Source organism: Adiantum capillus-veneris, chromosome 13 (assembly GCF_014529385.1).
Source record: "Adiantum capillus-veneris isolate H3 chromosome 13, ASM1452938v2, whole genome shotgun sequence".
Taxonomy (NCBI): domain Eukaryota; kingdom Viridiplantae; phylum Streptophyta; class Polypodiopsida; order Polypodiales; family Pteridaceae; genus Adiantum; species Adiantum capillus-veneris.
In genome coordinates this window covers 25,195,735-25,217,518 of record NC_140943.1, presented here as the reverse complement: position 1 = coordinate 25,217,518, position 21,784 = coordinate 25,195,735, and the positions used below count along the sequence as shown (strand labels likewise).

The 21,784-nt window shown below is 46.1% G+C and overlaps 1 protein-coding gene across 1 annotated transcript in view; it reads right to left on the bottom strand.

The window, feature by feature from the left end:
* Positions 1–21,784, bottom strand: part of ISPD (Nucleotide-diphospho-sugar transferases superfamily protein) — a 119,828-nt gene that overhangs the window by 34,864 nt on the left and 63,180 nt on the right. The window lies entirely within an intron of this gene.

Sequence of the window (21,784 nt, the reverse complement as noted above, 5' to 3'; positions counted from 1 at the left end):
TACCAGTACCTCACTTTGAAAAGGAGGGGATGTCACGTGACACATCCAACACTATGTGTCCGTGGACAAGCTATAGCATGACCAGGGTTCAGTTCAGTCAAGTCAGTCTAGAATAGGAAGTGATCTGGCACTTTTGTGAGTCTGTTCACAGACCGTGCATGTCCAGACACTTAGATTAGATGTATATCCTCTGGTTGCACACAGCATGACCATCAGATTCCAGTCAGATCCCATCAGTAGCATTTTTACAGTGCATAGACTTATTTTCTCTATTTTTGACATTTTTCACTTATTATCTTTAAGTGACTTCTGTTGGAAAGTAGGTAGGGCAAATTTGCTAAGTTTGTATATAAGCAAACCTAGCGCTAGCACTTTCTCGCAAAAGAGGCAGCAGGAGCACTCGCTCAACAGGCAACTTCTCAACAGAACCCCAAGCCCTAGCGTTTTTGCTCCACAGCAACCACCTAGCGTTTTTGGACAAGATCAGCCAGCGTTTTTGGTTTGCGGATCCCTGGCGACAGAAGACTCCACAAGAAGCCTAGCGTTTTGCATTTGCAAGACATCCGGAGACAGCAGAACCATTTTCAGCCCTAGCGTTTTTTATTTGCAGATCAGCCCTAGCGTTTCGCAGATTCACCGCGACGAAACATCAAGAACCATCAGCGTTTTCAGTTTCCAGCCCTTAGACACCGCAGATCAAGTCCCGAACCTCACAGATCTCACCTTCCGCAGCAATTCCTCGCCGCACGGTCACTTTCAGCCCGGAAAACGCAAATTTCAGCATCTGCGTTTTCAGCGCGTCGTCGTCGCATCGTCACCATCCACATCGACATAGAGTCAGAATTCAGCAGATAAAGATTTGCAGATTTCAGCCCTTAGCATTTTCAGATTCCAGCCCGTCTCGTCATCGTTGTCGACATCGTCGGCAAGTCCAAGAATTGTAGAGATTTGTGCAATCATAAGTAGACTTGCCATAGAGAGTGGGGCCTTCGGAGGAGGGTTTTACAACGTCTCTAGTGTTGTATTCTCTTCTCTATCTCTCAGTCTCATACATTTTCTCTCGCACAGTGTCCATTCACTTTGTTTGTGTTCATTGCACTCTCTCATTAAGAACGGAAGGCTCTCCCTTCCATAAGAACAAAAGGAACCTTGAGCACAGTTCGGAGACCTCATCTTGAGCAAAGTTCAAACATTCATTCCGCTGCACCTTACATGATTTGCATGATATAGATGTGATTACTCACAAGCATGATGATTTGCAGGATAAAGATGTGATTGTTCACAAGGATGATGGTTTAGTTGAAACTTTGTCTAGTGAAGCTAACCTCATTGCAGATTTGATCGATCACGAAGAACCAATCTTGGCTCTCGAGTCAAGGACCGAAGAACCTCCACAGGAAGTATTATGTGTACGAATGATTCGTCAACACCCATTGTTCGAGTGTTTCATTTGTGATGCTTTCCTATATTTTAGTCACCATCCTTATGTGATCCCTTTTCATAGGCATCCCATATTGTACGATGAACACGATTCACTAATGAATGAGCACGGATGTATACGGTTTACTCATGAAAAGATGAGATGTTTGCATTCAAGGAATTCACATTCCATGTCTCTTCCTTAGCATGACCCAGTATCAGAAAGAGCACAACAAGGATTGAGCATCAAGCATCGGCATTTCCATTGCGATTTGCCACAGTTGATTGATTTAGATCAGAAAGACAAGTTTCGACTCCATTGTTTGCATATGTCTGATGAACCGTTTGACACTCCGTCTAAATGTTCATCTACATTGCATGCACAATCTTTAAAGAAGACTAGAATTTTTCCAGTCACTTTACATGGAATGGGTATGTTCATGATTTTGTATTGGAAGTGGTTTCAGGAATTTTCATCCTCGGAGATTCTTGAAGAAGGTAGACACATGACTATAGACGAAGTTGAAGCATTGAAGGAGCCACAAATGACTTTGTGTCGCTTTCGGCGCGGCCCAAAGAAGCAAGCGTTGTAGACCTTTATGAAGTTCAAGTATCGCATGTCTCACGCATCAGAGTGGGCCGATGAAGAGTCCTTTCCAATGTTCCAGTCGCTGTTGGCGATCTCCCTCGATGCCATACAGTTCGGTACCAGTACCTCACTTTGAAAAGGAAGGGATGTCACATGCACATCTAACCCTATGTGTACGTGGACAAGCTACTTCATGACAAGGGTTCAGTTAGCCTAGCTTAGGAAGTGTTCTGGCATTTTTGTGAGTCTGTTCGCAGACAGTGCATGATCGGGCACTTAGAGTAGCCACTTTTCACTTATTGTTATTAAGTGACTTTGTTGGGAATCTGGGTAGGGCAAATTTGCTAAGTTAATATAAAAGAAAACTGGCAGTCACTCAGTAGAGCAGAAGAAGCAAAGGAGAGCACAGGCAATCTCTTGCAGCAGGCCCTCTAGCGCGACTTCTCCAGCAAGACCCCCCCCCCCCCAAAAAAAAAGAAACCAGCGTTTTTTCTGCAAATTCAGCCCAAGAGCCTAGCGTTTTTGGATCCTTCTACAAGCGCCAACAAGCATTTACAGTAGGCTGACAAACACAATTACAGCAGGCTGAAAAAACGTTGGCTGAATATTGTTGCTTGCTGGCGCTTGTAGAAGGATCCAAAAATGCTAGGCTCTTGGGCTGAATTTGCACAAAAAACGTTGGTTTCTTGGGGGGGGGGGGGGGGGGGGGGTTCCTTGCTGGAGAAGTTGCGCTTGAGGGCCTGCTGCAAGAGATTGCCTGTGCTCTCCTTTGCTTCTTCTGCTCTACTGAGTGACTGTCAGTTTTCTTTTATATTAACTTAGCAAATTTGCCCTACCCAGTTTCCCAACAAAGTCACTTAATAATAATAAGTGAAAATTGGCTACTCTAAGTGCCTGGACATGCACGGTCTGCGAGCAGGCTCACAAAAATGCCAGAACACTTCCTAAGCTAGGCTAATTGAACCCCTGTCATGAAGTGGCTTGTCCACGTACACATAGGGTTAGATGTGCACGTGACACAATCCTAACAACATGAACGGAGAACATGGTGGTGACCTAGAGCCTTTAAATCAATGTGCTCTCTCTCTGGCATTCTACCGCGTGGAGAAGCAGAGCAGAGCGAGAGAGTGGTACCTTTACAAATCATACACACACACACACACACACACACACACACACACACACACACACACACACACACACACACACACACACACACACCAGGATGAATCCAGGATAAACCCAAATTCACCCTTAAAGGAACATGCAAGGTATAGACCCATGGTAGTTAACCACAAGATAATATAACCATCATGAATAGTATTGACTAAATACCACAACATCCCCACTAACGTCGTAAGTGCCCAATAGTGAGAGTAGAACTGTGTACTAACATATGCTCCCAAAACACCACACACACCACATGCACACATAGATGAGCATACATCAACACAAAGTTCGGCGACTGAGTTTCTGTCATGCCTTTGGAGATCAAGGGCAAACTCAGCCATAATGAAGCCTAGCACTAATAGGAGCATTAAATAGGAAAAATTAGGACAAAAATAAGGTAGTTGATAGGGCATACACACCACAAAGGATAGAAAGAAATACCGAAAGGGAGGCCAATCTTTGGGGCCAATGCAGTCTGGGAGTGCAACTCTGCCACGCCATGTCTCGCTTGGATTTTTTTTTCTCTCTCTCTCTATGACTTATTCAAGTTGTTTTGAAGTGACAGAGTGTGCAGATTGTAGTTATCTCAACATTTCCATCCTATCTCTCGCCGGAAGTGATTGCAATGGTATGAGAGCTCAGCTTGCTTCCTTGCCCTCTGCAAATCAAAGCACAATCCTAACCACATGGAGATCACATCGGAGAAGGTGGAAATCCACCAAGTCCTTCCACTCAGAAGCAACCAAAGGAGACGCATGCTCAGTACATGGTTCAACAATTAGTGCATCTAGCATAGCAACAAAAGCAGAATCTGACAGATTCTTGGATTGATTTGGAAGCCTTGCACAATTATTTGGGCTCTCCTTGTTACTTCCAGTCAGCTCTGGGGATGTTTCTCAATTCAAGAATATGGCTTCAGGAGAATGTTCATGTTGCGATCGTCGTTCCACCTCCGTTGCCTACCACACCTCCACCGTATGTTCCATCACCACCACCTACTGCTCCTCCGACTACTTATTCATCGAATGGGCACCATCATCACTATTATTATTACTCAACACCTCCGGCAGTGGATTCTGATCCCAAACCCTGTAAGGATGGTGGTGGTATAGTCAAATTTTTCACCTTCTCAGGCGTCCAAGATTCTCACAATGCTCTCAAGGTTCGATGTCTTGTTTACCAATGGAAACCAAGGTGGTTCCGAACGTTCTGTACGTGGCGTATATGTACAGACTGTACGTTGTTCAGTACGGAAAAAAAATTATGCACGTGAAAATACGTAGTCTAGTAAAAAAAACCTCAATTTACTAGATTTTCTAGGACATTTTCAATAAAAAACAAGAGAGAAGGCAACAACTTATAGAGACATTTAAAGACATGTTTTACAAGACAACCACATATTGTGTAACTATTGCAAGAGACTTAAAAGTTAAGACGACATTGATGATTGAACACAAATCTCAAATCTCAAATGAGATCTGAAATCACACCAATACTAAAAACATCAAAGTACCATAGATGATAGCCTACAAGCTAGCCTCATATTTGTTCGGCAATAGACTAACTTCTCTAGCTGAGAAGTGTTGAGACGATTGCAGATCTTTGTATGTATCAAGTAATAAGCGCTCCAGTCGCGCTCGTATGGACCAGTCGAGCAATCCTATAGCAATGACGATTGAGATTTCATACTTGGTTTAACATATGGAAATAGTAAGTACAAATACTACAAGTCTCAAGATTTTCAATTACCTTGAAAGTACTCGTAAAGCGAGAAGCGTAAGCTTTAGAAGACCTTGTCTTCCATAATTCTGCCACCATGTAAGAGGAAACTTGGTAGCCTCTAGCCTCAACACCACAGCTCTAGCAAAGGATAGTCCTAGATTGTTCATGAAGCTGATCATCTTTGCATCAATCTCTAGCTGCTTATCAATGTCGTACATAATATTGATGCAATCATCCTTCCCTCTCATGGAAAAGCTCTGGCGTCTTGTAGAAAGGATGAAGCAATGCAGCCATCCCATGAATGGGACGACTCATAAAGGTCCATCGCCTTTCTACAATGCCCAAGATATCATCTCGGCTGAAAATTTCAGCAATGAAACAAAGTTGAATTGGGTCAAGCCGCAAATTGAAATGACAACAAAAAGACTTACAATGAGATCAATAATCAATTTCAAACAATAAGTACTTACTAGTCTTGTGTCAAAGACTTGCACTCTATAATGTGTCTCTTCATCTCCATGAAGAGATGATAGACCAAGCCCAATGTAGAGCCCTCAATGTCTGTGACTCGTAGAAGCACATACATTGGTTGCAATGTCACTGTCAAACTCTGAACCTGTGTCCAAAAGGACTCATCAAGCACTCGTCGTTGTATGTATTTACTGGGCTCCGTCTGCGAGTGGTACATAAATCTCCACTTCGGGTCCACGTGGCATGACTGTCTGAAGAAGTGGATCCCTCAATTTGAAGAGTCTCTGTAACACTTAATATATATAAGCAAACCTGGTCTTCTAGGGCCGCACCATGTCAAGTGTATTGTAGCTCTTGAAGATAACTAAAGCCTGATGTTTTTTGCAGAAAAAGGTGGTCATCTTAGTGGCATCTATAACAACAGGCAATACCCAAGGCTATATCCTCCATGAGTAAGTCAAGACAATGCACAGCACATGGAGTCCAAGAAATTCGAGGGTAAGCTGCCTCGACCATTTCACCCATAAGCTTACAATCTGAGGCATTGTCAATCACAACCTATACCACGTTCTCTAGCCCAATCTCCTCAATAGCTTTCTTGATGTGCCCAAAGATAAACATACCTGTGATGTGATCTCCAGCCTTCCCTGCATCCACAGCGCGTAAGAAGTATGTGCCAAGACAAGACGACAGAAGAATATTAATAATGTGCCGCCTACGAACATCACTCTAGCCATCTGATATGATGGTACACCCAAATTGCTCCCAACCTGCCTTGACCGAGACCAAGGCCTAATCTATCAAAGCCTTCTGCTCATCAAGCATTGTAGTGTGCATCTTGCTATACTCCACCCCTAATCATGAATCTGTGTGGCCAACATCAGCTATAGCCCTTACCATCCTCTTCCACTGCTCAGTCCTCAAAACATTGAAGGAGATGTTGCACTCAATAAGATTGCAAGCAATATCCATTTTAGCAACCTTTTGACGCTCCTTCACCCAAGAAATAGAGTTCACACATGAAGGCGAGTTGCTTTGCCTAGGTGTTGAATAATGCGGATGACATTGGTGTGCTCCTTCCAGTACGGTTTGTATAGCTTAGGCATGATGATTCTGTTGCAAGCAGTAAGACAGACACGAGAGAGAGAAAGAGAGAGAGAGAGACTAGAGGAGGAACTCCGAGAAGAGAGAGAGAAAGAGAGAATCTACCTGCACATGGAGTTGTGCTATTTCTTTGCAGTTTCTAGTGTTCAAACGCCTAAAGATAATCAGCTAACAATTGCTCGCCGAGCTGTTGCGAAAACCCTCAGTCACGCCAAATCGCCCAATTTTATTATAAAAAAAAACTGCACTGTACGGATCAATCCATACCATACGGATCCGCACAGAACATCCGTACGGTACGGATCCGTACATACGTGTTGAAACAACCTTGATGGAAACTTCACAGAATCTAAGTTGTTGCGAGTCACCTCTTTCCTCAATGATAGTGCCTTGACATGGTGGGCTTCCCTAACCAAGAAACCTGATAGTCCCAAAACCTGGCGTGACTTTAAACTCACCTTCTATCCAAGCTTCCTTGATGATAGCTTTGAGGTAGACATACTTTTATCTTGGTCTACCCTCAGGATATACCTTTCGGACACCCTTGCCACATACAACCCACGTTTTTGAAATGCTTTCCACCTTCCATGACATTACTTTTGCACACCAAATTGAGAAGTACACAGTGGGTTTTCCTTTTCCATTGCGGATTACTGCATTGGCAAGTTAGTTTCAAATATGCATCAACTAATGTCACATGCCATAGTGGGCTACCATGTCATGAGAAAGAAATTGGTTTTTTCAAACTACACCTCCACAACGGAATTTCGCTTCCCCGCACCAACACCTCTTCAACTCAAAGGCAACAAAACTCTGGACCTTCACAAACACCAAATAGGGTTTCCAATTAACCCCTCAACAGATGGCCGAGTACAAAGCTCAAGGGAGGTGCTATACTTGTGGCAACACCGGACACCCCTTTAGGAAATGCAACCAAAACACCCGTCCCACGCCATCCAATAATATTCCTATCAAGCGACCTAACAATTATGAGAACAACAACAACACGAGGCCACACCCTTTTGTGGAATCGATTCCCAATCTCTTAGGAGAGCCTGGTCATGATGCATCCGGTGAACCTTGCAGAGCCCGGGGACATGTTCGTGACAAAGACGCTCTCATCTTCTTGGACTCTTGGTTCTGCCAAAAACGTCATCTCTACTGACTTGGCCGCAAAGCTAGGTGTCGACGAATACACAGAGAATGGCACATATGGTTCTACTACACCTTTGGTGGGCTCGCTCCAAGTCCATGTTCAAGAATTTCTTGACTCGGTTGATTTCTACATCATGGATTTAGCCGATTAAGGTTTCACCAACTTGTAGCACAAGGTTCTCTAGCTCACGTAGAGCTTTTTCTTGATAGTCTTTGAGTCGGAAGGTAGTGTCAAAGGACTCCTTTAGCACATTCTAGTCCTCAATGGTTCTTCCTGGACTAGATGTACCGCTTTCTCCAAAGCTGTCCAAGGTGGATGGAAACAACACAAAGTAGACACTCTCAATTGGGACCCGCTACAAAACCTCCTCACATGATCATTTGCATATTCAATTGAGAGTCCTTTTAAGGTTGAAATCCGATGTTTACTCTTGCTTGAATTTTGCTTAGGTCATCGTCCTACACCCAATTCTGGAGGAATGATGGGCGATTGCGGTGTAGTCGAGGAAGAGGAGATAAGAACGGTTAAAGTGAGGAGGAGACAAGGTGTTGTGTCTAGGCAAGGATGAAGAAGCTTGGGGAGGAGGTGGTAGTGGCCAAGGTCTTTGACTAGGTAAGAAGGGTTGTAACTTGTCACTTTCTGTGATAATGCTTCAGAGGACTCTTAAAGGACTCACATGGGTGCTCTTAGACCACCTTGTACAGGCCATACATCAGCAGTACTATAGATTAAAGCAACTCGACCGAAACCAGCTATGTCAGTAGACCAGCCAAGACAGTCAACACCGCCTAGAGAGTTGTCTACACTCAACTAGTACATTCGACCAGCTTAACTAGACCACCTTGAACTAGTCCAATCTCCTTCAATTAGAGTGGAAAAGGCTAACCAGCTTGAACTCGACCAGCTTAAACTAGTCCAGATTTCAGCTTGAACGAGCCGAGTGACACCTCAGTAGTCCAGCTTGACTATTGATTAGACTAGTCGATGCTCCTGACCCACTATGCTATAGTATTGAATACCATCGCCTTGGTTTTGCCAAGGTTGATGTGCATAAGCATGTAACACATCTAGATGTCTATACATACCCTCCGGAGAGTCTAAAATAAGCACAATGTCATCGACATAAGGCAATAGAGGTATCCATGTACTCCCCTTATAGTCTCAATATAGTCAGAAACCTCATCGATATACAATCCAAACAAAGTCGGAGAAAGTGGGCATCCTTGCTTCACCCTTGTAGTAGGGCTCTGAAAGACCCTCAACTATCCGTACTCTCCCTATAATTGTCTCATAGAGTGCCATAACATCCATACAAGCTCCAGTGGCACTCCCAAGTCGTATAGTCTCCGTATCATTCTAGCTCTCGAGATTCTATGAAAGGCTTTGCGGAAATCTATAAATTCTCCTCCCATGGGCTTTACCCTCCTCAATGATGGTTTTAACTATGAAGATATGATCAAGTGTAGAGAATTCCCTCTTGAATCCAGCCTGCCTAGAAGCTTGCCCATCTGCTCAACTCATGCTCAAGTATAGATGCATATAGATCGGCCAATGAGTGGCCAATCATGATAGTGCAATAGTTAGTAGGCACGGTCAGATCTCCAGACTTGAGTAGTAGTACAATTGTAGACGTACTCCAAGTCCTCACACGAAGTCCTATTGAACATGAAGCCCAACAAACCATTAATATGATCTTTAGCATGTATGAAATGCTCTACCACTATACCATCATGATCATGTGCTCTCCTTGTGTACAGTCTATCAATGGCTCGCCTCACCATCTCTCCTTTGAAGAAAGTAGGATTGGGGGGACAAGGCTCCAACGGGTCTGCAAATGGTAATTGCCCTAATACTGTGTATATAAAGGATGCATATTGTGTTCATGTCTCTGTAGAAGTAATGAATGGAGAGAATGAGTGCTCTCTAAAGAGTTGCCAAGCCTCCGTAGAGTCTTGGCTCAAAAGCATCTTATAAAGATCTCTCTCAAGCTAGGCTAAGAAAGATCTCTTCTTTCGTCATGTAAGGTGTCAGAAGAGTGTACGTGATTGCCCATGTGTGATGTCTTCCGAAGGCACCTCTCTTTGTAGCTGGGCTCTCGTCTCTTCACACTCATCATCATACAAACTATTATGAGGCATGCTCCCAAACAGTGTTCTCCAAGTAAGCTGAGAGTGGGGAAAAGTTGTGGCTGCCACTGTGTGTATCATCTCTGTCAGTATCTGGGTGAGCTCTGATAAGGGTCTATGGGGGTTTTCCCCTACTAGAAGACTAAATAGATCTGCTACATACACTCCATCTTTCTCACTACAAAAGTGGTATCTAGGGTTGGCGATTCGCTGCATGATGAAAGCCACAAATAGTGTAAGTAAAATCTGTTGCAAAAGATATATGAGCATGATCTACAGCCACTTCAACAGGTCTAAGCAGATTGATAAGTCTTGAATGCATGGTATTAATGATGTGGGAGTTAAAACATAATCCACAATGCTAGCACTATATCTATGAGGGAAGCAAGTGAAGCTGCTTGAAGGTGAGTATCTATCAAGGCCATTCAAAATGGTCAATCCATGTGATGTGTCCATCTCAATTAGGTATCTCCCATACTCTATAAACTCCTCTACAGAGTATGGGAAAGTGTTACAGAAGGATGCATGATGACATGCTGTCCTAGAATTAAAATGCCGGAGTCATATGACATCTCCATCCCTCGAGAACTCCCAAATATCCTCATCTAATATCATGTATGGTGACTGCCCTTAGGCAAAGCATAATGAGATGCGCTAGGAGGGAAGTAACAGGTGGCAATGTAGAGAGCTCTGCCCTCCTCCGCTCTAACTATGACCCACATATAGCGGCCACTCTCATCTCTGCAAACCACCTGGATGGTAGGGTGTAACTCCTCCCTAGATAACACATCTGCTCCTCCCGATCCTCTGCTACGGTACTCATCACGAGACACCTCTCTGCATGTGCTCTCTTATTTGTATCCAATCACCCTCGGGGGCGTAGTCCCTGGGCTTTAATGCGTCTCTGAATAAAAAATGATGTGCCTCCCTCTAAAGGAATCCTCGAATGATCCAACATCTCATCCTAACGAGCAGTTGCAATTCCATACTCTAAGCTTTAGGTTGGTCCTATAGGTCTCACACCATCATGCAATGCGTCCATCCAGCACTACCACTTTGCCTCCTCTATGGAACGCAAGTTTCCCCTTCTCACTGGCAGCCAAGATCTTGAGCAAACATTCTTTCATGAGTGTTAGTTGTGACACTATATGATCATCTCCCAAGAAAATCCCTATTTGCTTTAGTGTAGGCCTCTTTTCTAGGAAGTCCTTCCTCTCTTCCATGGTAAAACGAAACGAATTATTAGAGCACGTTCCATGGAGGTTCTCCCATCACGTCCTCCTTTCTTGCCCATTCTCCATACTCCCATGTTTTTTGGATCCATACGTGCATAGAGGCTTTCACTTCCTCTTCCACATTGTTGGTGTTCTTAACACCCGTGACTCGTACATGTAGAGCACGTGCCTTCTCCTTTGCTCTTCCTTGTTGTGCTAATAATAGGGGTGGGAGTGGGAGTTTCATGTTTTCCTTTTTTGGCCACTTGGATCCATTGGTCTGCTTCCTCTACTTGTTTTTGGTTCTTTTTTAGCATCTCATAACAAGATGTTGTCTCTACCATCTTCTTTTCCTCTTTTGTTTGCAAGTGTTGAATGTCCTCCTTGATATTTGAGAGCTCTTCCACCACACTCAGTTGAATTTCTGCCTCCTCTAAGCTTGATTTTGTGCGCATGTCATCCATGTACTTCTTGAGCGAAGTGATCTCTTCTTGCTTATGTACCCTCAACTTTAATGTGCACATTTCTCTTCCAGATTCGTTATCTTATTGCCTTGTTGCATGTTAACCACTCATTCCTCCATTTTCTATTCCATGATAACATGCATTTTTTCCTCAGGACCAACATACATTCCTAAGTCTGCCACACCTTTTTGCAGTACATGGATATGCTGCTCATGAGTTTTGCATTCCTCCATTTTCTATTCCATGATAACATGCATTTTTTTCCTCAGGACCAACATACATGCCCAAGTATGCAACACCTTTTTGCAGTACATGGATATGCTGCTCATGGTTTTGCATATCTTCTTTATTGTCAACAAGCTTTCTTTAGCATGTATGTCCACATGGCTCCAAGTATTGCCAAACTTGGCAAATTTACTTCGATGTGTATACAATTGCATCATACTTGCGAAACCTCAACACGCATACATGAATGTCCTCAATGAGCATACATTAAAGCATGATTGTGCATGGTGCCTTTGAGCCCCAACCAAGCACCCCCCATGCTTGCTCTAACCAACCACCCCCCCTTCAAATCAAGAGAGACCTTGTGAGCTACTTGGATAGCATTTGCATCAAGACCCCTGCCTGCTTTGTAATAAGCAGCCCCTCCGCTTGTATAAGGAGGCCCTCCGCTTACCTCCAAAAAACCAGCCCTCTGCTTGCATGCAAAATGCAAGCCCTCTGCTTGCGAAACCAGTGCAGGAGGGCCTGAGAAGTTAACACCCCCTCTACTTGCTAAGCTAGCCCCTTCTTGCTTAAGCAACCCAAATGTTTCGGTTAGGCGATACAGTGGAGTACCAGCAGAGGCCAGGACATGCCCCCTGTGTGACATCGAGCCTGAGACAGAGTTGCACTACACATGCCACTGCCCCATCTACTACGAGATACGAGGCCGCTTCTATTGCTTGTTCAGAGAGGGCTTTGGACCACTCTCCAGAGTCATGCGGTACGAGGATCAAAGATGCCTGGGTTTGTTTTTGCTCGAGCTGCGCAGACACAGAGAGAGCTTGATGAGAGGAGAGGCTAGCCAGTCTCAGAGACAGATCAGAGACTTCTTTAGAGCTGCCACTGGACACCCGGAGGAGCTACTACCACAGCAGAGCTCCTCGCCTCACACCAGAGGCACACTGATCGACCGAGCGACCGAGCTGGGGAGATCCAGACGCCCACCACTGCGGAGGACTACATAGCATCGACGGAGGCTGCATCAAAGGATTCGGATCACTTTGGCCCGACATGCACGACGCCCGGTCAGACTACTGACCATGGAGGAGATTGATGAGATCCGCAGCGACCGATGCTGGATCTCTTGTGATCTAGCTATCCCAGCTAGCTGCTTAGTTCACACCTAGCAGTTTAGGGTTCCATAGTATTTTATTTTCTCATTTTGTCATCTTGTTACTTTGACTTTGTGTCAGATCCACCACATTGTAACTTTCTGGTCTCATAGGTCACTTTGGCCTTTTGAAGACGTTAATATAACATTTCATCTCTCTCTCTCTCTCTCTCTCTCTCTCTCTCTCTCTCTCTCTCTCTCTCTCTCTCTCTCTCTCTCTCTCTCTCACTCTCAGCGCTAACCCTAGCCCTAGCCTCTCTTCCTCTCCCACAGTCTCCCCCTGGGCAAGGGATAGCACTGAGGGGGGGGGCGTTAAGGTTCAGCCATGCCCTGCTTTACTGGAGCTCCTACCCCAGCATCCTGCGGTTCTGGCGCCTGCGCTACTCGCGTGCTCACCCCAGCCCCGTGCAGCCCTGGCGACTCCTAGTTTTGCAGATGCAAATACAGTCGGCTAGCCTCAACTGCGTCACTAAACGGAGTCTGCCAACAAACTGTGTGGGCCGCCTCAGCTCATGAGCTCGAGCCCGCCACCTTGGACTTCAATAGGTCAGCTCCTTTGCTTTTGAACCAAGTCTCACACAGTTTTGCGATGATGACTACTCCTAGCACACCGGCTTCATGTGCACGCAAAAGTTTTCTTGCTGTGGCAGCTGCCCCCAGGAAGGATTCCTTCGCCCACGAAGAAGCCAGAATCTCAGCTCTTAAGACCCAAATCCAAGAGCTCATTAGGGAAAATGTAGCCCTCAAGAAACGCTTACACAATCTCGAGGTCACAAAGGAAGAAGAGAACCAGACTCTTCTTACAAAAGCACGAAGGTTGAAGCCTCTATTGTGGAGTCTGTCACGAAGGTCCAAAAGGAAGTCCGAGAAGTCACAGATGGCATCACACAGAAGATCGGCACCGACGAGTTAAAGGCCGCCCTCCAAGAGCGCCAACTACGGGAATCCCTCGGTCTTAAAGTGAGGATCGGAGGGCTCCCATCATCAAGCTCAACGACATCTTGCAGCCAATCACTATTGAGCCCAATACAATCTCTTGGCTCAATGACACAATTAGACGCTTGCCACATGGGCAATGCACAATTACCTTCAAGGACAAAGGAGCGGTTGAGGCTTTTACGCCAATCCCGCCTCCTCAAGGGAACGAATTTTTGGATCGCTAAGGAGTTAACTATGAACCAACTCAAAGTCAAAGCAAGTGAGCTCAAGAAAATGCATGACGCTCGTAAACAAGGAAAGTGGGCAGTCTATCGAGATGGGCGAGCCCTCATTCAGGATTTTCGAACTCCTAAGAAGACCCCGTTGCTACCAACAATAGTAACGACTTAGGTTTTCCCTTGTTTTGTCATTTTGTCCCCCTCCTTCCCATTTTAGGATACGTGGCTCATGTGCCCATTTGTATGACCCCCTTAAAAGCTAGTACTCCCACGTCGAGCCTTTACACCAACCAATTGAGTTGTACTAGTCATATGATGGAGCTACCTTTGTAATGATTGTAGTTGGTCCCATAGGTCATATTTGACCTCCAAGGACGATAATCTCTCTCTCTCTCTCTCTCTCTCTCTCTCCCTCTCTCTCTCTCTCTCTCTCTCTCTCTCTCTCGTTACGAGCATAGGAGCAATAGCGCACAGGTTCTTCTCAGCAGCGCACAGGTTTCCTGGCCTGCTCGTTCGCCCTGCAGCAACCCTAATGTGCGCCACTCTGTCAACGTACATGCTCGTTCTCTCTCTGGAGTAATAGCGCGCAGGTTCTTCTCAGTAGCACGCAGTTTTCCTGGCCTGCTCGTCCGCCCTGCAGCAACCCTAATGTGTGCCACTCTGTCAGCGCAACCTACTCACAGCCAGCTGTGCAGCCAACGCAGGTCGAGCTCACAGCCCAATCGCTAGGAATTGTTGTAGGCAGCGCGTGGGCAGTTCGCTTCGTGCAGTGTGGGATGCTTCTGCGGGATGCTGTGCGGGATGCTGTCTGAACGCGAGCAGGTCTGCCATGCTCTCTCTCTCTCTCTGGTGCGTGAGGTGCTTCAGTCCCTTCATCGCGTGGAACTCCAGGTACTCTATCTCTCTCTCTCTGTGTGCGTGAGGTGCTTCAGCCTCTTCATTGCATGGAACTCCAGGTGCTCTCGCTCACACTTGGCAGCAGCTCTGGCGTGGGCAGCAGTTCAGCCCCTTGCGCATCTAGCTCCACTAGACACAGCAGTGGCGCCCGCGTGGGCATTGGTGCAGGGCCTCTTTGCGAATACAGTTTTTGATGTGCAGGTCGCGTTCAGTAGGGATGACAGGTGCAGGTGACAACAGCATATCACAAAGGGGCTGAACCTTTGGAACATTGGCTGAACTGGTCGAGTGCCGTAGTGGGCTGTGGATGTAAAGATACCCACATCGGGTTGTGGGGTTTTGGTTTCTCCTCCTGGACTCAACTGAGCCAGAGCCTGGAGTTGTTTTCAAGGTCATGGCTGATCTCTCGAGTGGATCTTTAGCCCGTACTTTGTATGCGAGTAGAAGGGTGAGCCCCCTGAGCTCCGAACCCTTGTTATCTTGTATTGTGAGCCGTGTTGGGCTCGTCGAGTTGAGGAGGACATACCCTCGCCCACATATCCCTGTTTTGGAGTATGCAGGCAACTATAGACTCGGACATCATACGCGACATCATACGCGTAGGATTCAATGGGATTCTATGCGCGAAATGGTAAGTGAGTCCGATACATCTCTTGAACGACAAAACATGGAAGCAATCTCCCTTGCAGAGGGCCTTGCACAGGACATGGAAGCCGTCAATGTCTCACCTGTTTGCAAGTTGCGAGCAAAGGCAACCTTCATGCTCACGAACAAGCGGATGGCGCAGATGGGGAGGGAAATGGAGTGGAACACAAAGATGGAAGAATGGTGGAAGGAGAAGGCCAACCTCCTTCAGATGGTCTTCAATGAAGGCGCACAATGGAAGAAGGAGAAAGAGAGCCTTAACACAAAAATACAGACACTCAAAGAAGAAGTCTCAGCCCTCAAACAAGAGAACGCAAACGCCGAGATACAGACACTCAGAAAAGAAGTCTCAGCCCTTAAACAGGAGCTTGCTGATAGAGTAAGCAATGGACTAGAGGAAGGCGAATTTCAGCCCTCGGTAATAGATGAAATCAAGGAACAGGTAAGGATGATCACATAGGAAGAGAAACTGAGTGTGGCAAAGACATCTTCATGGGCAGAGATGATAACAAGGACACAGAAAAAGGCGGACGAGGCCGAAAAATGGATTGAAGTCGCCAAGAAAGGGAAAGGTCAAGAAACTCCTTGTACACCGATGCTTATCAACATGACCCTTGAAGAGGAACAAAGAAGGCGGATGCGAGCACTGCATGTGAGAGTGACCGGTCTCAAGGACATCAACAATATGGAGAAAGAGGTCACAAGCCTTACATCCATGATGGGGATGGAGAAGCCTTTGCACACAAAGGCATGGAGGGTAGGTAAGAAAAGTGACGTCACGGGAGAATCTTCAAAGGGAGAGCTCTCATACTACGCTTACCCTCGTTGGAAGAGAAGAAGGAATTCTTGAGGAAGAGGCCTACTCTCAAGAAGACAGGTATTTTCCTCGGTGATGACCTGACTCTCTCACAGCTCGCAAGAGAGGTAATGCCAGAGATTACAACGGCAAGGGAGAAGGGAAAGATAGCCTTCTACAGAGATGGACGGGTGGTGATTTTAGAGCGGCGCACCACATGGTGCGAGACCTATGGGACCACACTGAAGATGGCTACTTGGAATTGTAATGGGTCTATGAGGTTGGACGTGGATGCATTTGAGGACAGTTTCAAAGACAAGGATATTGTATTCTTCTCAGAGACTAGGCCCCTGGACAGGTGATGCCACATGTGGTGGGATACAGATGGGAGGCAGCTCACAGGACAAATGCGAGACCTGAGCATGGGAGTAGATGTTCAGGAGGAGCAACAGTGCTATTCAGAGAGGAACTACAACCATTACTGCATATTGTACGAAGAGATGATCATGCTAGATATATGTGGGTGAAACTGAGAGCTGACACAGGTCGATTCCTATATATTGTCATATGTTACTTTCCTCCCAGTACATTGGTGTATGCTACATCCAGAGGGTAGTCGCCTTTCTCTATACTAGATGATGACATATGGGAGTTTTCTAGAGATGGTAATATCATTCTCCTAGGGGACTTCAATGCCCGAACGGGTAACTCGCAGACAGTCTTCTACGACACTTCAGATGAGATGCTTAGAGAGCTGGATGTGGGTGAGTTGGGACTTGATAGATGCTCAGATGACAGAGAGCAGACGGAGTATGGTAGATACCTCATGGAAATGACGACTACACATGGATTAGCCATACTTAATGGTTCACAACGATTTCCTGGAGCAGCCGGTTTCACATGCTTCCCACACAGACATGGGGCTAGTACAGTGGATTGTTATGACACAACCGAGCTTTGTCCCCTGCATTCAAGATTCCACAGTGGGAGCCAGGCCGGTGGGCATAGCACTAGATCATGCTCTCTTGACACTGTCCGTTAAATTTCAGTATAGTACAACCCAGACATCAAGAGGTAGGTCACACACCCGCTATACATTTACACCAGAGACTGATTTCGTTTATACAAAGGAGATCTGGGACCGTCTATTCGAAGGCACAACTGGCACAAATGGTACAGGCCTCTCAGTGGAGGAGTGCACCACTCTACTGACTGAGACTCTGCATGGGGCTGCATTAGTGGCATACCCACACACTCAGCCGGGCAAGAGACGACATTCTGAGAGCATGCCCCATAATAGTTGGTATGATGAGGAGTGCAGAGAGATGAGAGCCCAGCTTCAAAGGGATCTTCTCTTAGGAGTCATCACTTACAAACAGTCTCGGATTGCTTTTTGACGCCTTATGCGACAGAAGAAGCGAGCTTACCTAGCTCACATGGAGCGAGACTTATATCAGATGTTCTTGAGTAGGGACTCAGGAGAGGCATGGCGACTCTTTTATGAGCACTCCCCTCCCCCAGTGCTTACTTCACCTGATGTGTGGGGCCAATATGCGACATCATTATATACGGTTCCTGGACAGGAACCCCTTCCAGACCCTACCAAGCCTTGACCAACTATGAGCACTTTCTTTACATCTGAGATTGTACAAAGGGCCATCGACAGGATGAGAACCGGGAAGGCATATGATCATGACGGTCTAGTAGCGGAGCACTTTATACATGCCAAGGATATGCTGATGGAGGTTCTCGCAGTGTTGTTCAATCGTGCCATGTGTGAGGGGTTACCTGAGACTTGGAGGTTGTCTAATATTGTGCCCATCCTCAAGGCTGGTGACCCTACAGAGCCTGGGAACTACCGCACCATTATGGTTGGACACACATTGGCACGGTTGTATGCATCTATTCTGGAGCAACACTTGAGTAATTGGGCAGAGGGCGAGGGTATACGAGCAAAGGGTCAGGCCGGCTTCATGAGGGGTTTCTCCACTCTTGATCATATTCTGACACTCGGGGCCATCATTGAGGAGGGAAGAGCACATGGGAGACGGATCTATTGAAGCTTTGTGGATTTCCGCAAAGCATTTGACATGGTACCAAGAGCTCGATTGATGTGCAGACTACAAGAGATGGGGGTGCCCATAGAGGTGATTTGGGGGATTATGGCTTTGTACAGATCAGTGATGGGACATGTACCCACTCCGGAAGGGGTATCTAATTTAGTTCACTCTACTATTGGAGTGAAACAGGGCTGCCCATTGTCTCCTACTCTATTTGGTATTTATGTTGATGAGGTGTTTGATTACATTGACAGAGAGGGTGACAGGGGTGCCCAAATGGCAAGGACGTGGATCCCATTGTTGCTATATGCTGATGATATTGTGTTGATATCTGACTCATCAGAAGGTATGCAACGACATTTGGATGCACTATGCAGTTTTGCAGAGGATAGTGGATTGTGTGTAAACCTAGGTAAAACCAAGGTTATGGTGTTTAACACCACACCGCAATGGGTCAGGAGATTGTGGAGTATACAGATGCATACACTTACCTGGGGGTAGTCTTTACTGGGCCGAGATTTTCTTTGAGAAGAGCAGCAAAGACTAGACTAACTAGAGCTGGTGCGGCTTTGGGAGGAATGGAGAGGATGTGTTCGCAGGTTCAGTTCCAGGAACCTAGGACAAAGTTATGGCTCTTTGATACTTTGGTTGCCTCTACTATGTTATATGTGGTGCAGGTTTGGGGACCTTCTCTAGGCCAGGATGGTTGGAGGCGTATGGAGAAGCCCCTGGTATCTATGATCTCTCGGCTGATTAGAGCCAAGGCTTCCGTACCGCATGATATCATTCGAGCGGAATTAGCTGCCCCCCCTATGGAGATTGAGGCGCTTACCAGATCAATCTCCTTTGTACACAGTCTGTGGGATACTACCAAAGACAGATATGCCAAGGTGGCTCTAGAGTCCTCCAGACAATTAGCTCTTAATGGGGATACATTATGTTGGTATGCACAGATGGCATCATGGTTCCAGACACATGGTTTCACCATGGACAGATTGCTTCCTTTTCAATACTCTCTACAAGCACCCTTGAGGTCTGTGACGTGCGTAGAGATTAATAGACTCATTCGTCAGGACCTGATCCAGTTGGACACGAGGAGGACATGGATAGAGCCGATACAGGAGTTGGGCACAAAGATGGCTTTCTATAGAGAGCATCTTCTCCACCTCACGGGGGATGGGTTTGTGATTCGACCTAGCTATATGGAGACGCATCTTTCTCATGGTTTACGTTGTGCCATGGTCCAGATACGCACATCCTCTCTTCAGCTCGAGATTGAGACTGGCAAATTCAGAGGGACACCAGCAAATAGTAGGATATGCTGCTTATGCCATCTAGAGCCAGAGACACAGGTACATTACATATGTCACTGCACAGTGTACTATGAGATACGAGTCCGTCTTCATTGTCTATTCAGAGAAGGGTTTGGGCCTCTATCTAGGGTCATGAGTTATGAGGATCAAAGATGTCTTGGGCTATATCTAATTGAGTTACACAAGCATAGAGAAACTTTACTGAGGAGAGCTGAAAAGAGACAACCCCAGAGACAAATCACAGATTTCTTTACACTAGATAATGTACATCGAGAAGAACAGACAGAGGAGCAGCCACCAGTGGAGAGGTCTACCCGCACTACTGGCATTCTCATAGACCGAGCATTGGAGCTAGGCAGATCTAGATGACCCTGATGGAGAAGAGGAGCTACACAGTTTCGAAGGAGGCTACAGCAAAGGATTCGAGCCATACTTTTTCGTCGTCCAGAGTGCAGATGAAGATGGATCTCTATTTCCCTCCCATATTTTCTACACATTGTACTGCTTCGTTCACACATTTCACGCCTTTCATCTTTCACACCTATCAGCTTAGTTTAGGATTCCGCAGTATTTATGTTTGGTTATCCTAGTTCAATTTATTTTGTTAATCCGACTTTGTATAAGATACATCGCATTGTAACTTTTTGGTCTCATAGGTCACTTTGGCCTTTTGAAGACGTTAATATAACATAACATTTCATTTCATTTCATCTCTCTCTCTCTCTCTCTCTCTCTCTCTCTCTCTCTCTCTCTCTCTCTCTCTCTCTCTCTCCCACGTAGTTTTAGATTGTAGTAGTAGTAGTAGTATTTTGTTCCACTTCTAGTTCTTTTCTAGTTCTTTTGTACCCAGACATGGTATTAGATTCACTATTTTGTAACTGATTGGTCTCATAGGTCATTTTGGCCTTTTGAAGACGTTAATATAACATTTCATTTCATTTCATTTCTCTCTCTCTCTCTCTCTCTCTCTCTCTCTCTCTCTCTCTCTCTCTCTCTCTCTCTCTCTCTCTCTCTCTCTCTCTCTGTGTGTGTGTGTGTGTGTGTGTGTGTGTGTGTGTGTGTGTGTGTGTGTGTGTGTGTGTGTGTGTGTGTGTGTGCGCGCGCGCGTAGAACGTCAACGAAACATTTGAACTCGATATGCAGCTAGTGTGAAGATGTGCATATCTGGCCAATAGCACATCGTATCCCATGAGACAACTGGGTGTCCATGTATCTAGGCCTCGTCACAAAACCATCCTCCGTAAGTTAGAGAAGATGCTCTCTGTAGAAAGCCATCTTCGTGCCTAGCTACTGTGCTGGCTGTATCCATGTCCTCCTGGTGTCTAGCTAAGTCAGGTCCTGGCGGATGAGCCTGGTGATCTCGGACTGTGTAAGAATCAGAGAGGGTGCATCCAGTGAGTATTGGAAGGGAGGTAATCTGTCTATGCTCAACCCATGCGCCTGAAACCATGATGTCATCTCCCCATACCAGCATGCTGTATCTCCCTGCATGGCTAACTGTCGAGAGGACTCAAGTGCAAGGTGGGCATATCTGTCTTTGGGAAGTTCCCACATGCGGTGTATGATGGAGACAGATCTGGTGAGCGCCTCAACCACTAGTGGGGGGGCATCTAGCTCTGCTCGGACAATAGCACGTGGTACTGAAGCCTTAGCTCTAATGAGCCGCGAGATCATAGAGACAGAGGCTTCTCCATGTCCCCCCATCCATCAGTGCGGCCTGTCCTCCCGTGATGATCCAATGAAAGTCCCCAAATCTCAGCTCCATGAAGCAATGCAGAAGCCACCAAAGTGTCAAAGAGCCAGAGCTTCGTCCGAGGCTCCTGAAACTAAACCACATCTCTCTCCAATCTACCCAATGCAGCATGGGCTCTGGTCAATCTAGTCTCTGCTGCCCTCCTCAATGAAATGCTGGCCCACTGAAAACCACTCCAAGGTACGTGTTAGCATCTGTATACTCCGCTGTCTCCTGGCAGTATGTGAATGCGGGCGCTGACCTCCTGATCCACTGTGGGTGGTATTAAATACCATGACCTTGGTTTTACCAAGGTTGACGGACAAACCACTTTCCTGGGCAAACTTATGCAAAGCATCCAAGCGACGTTG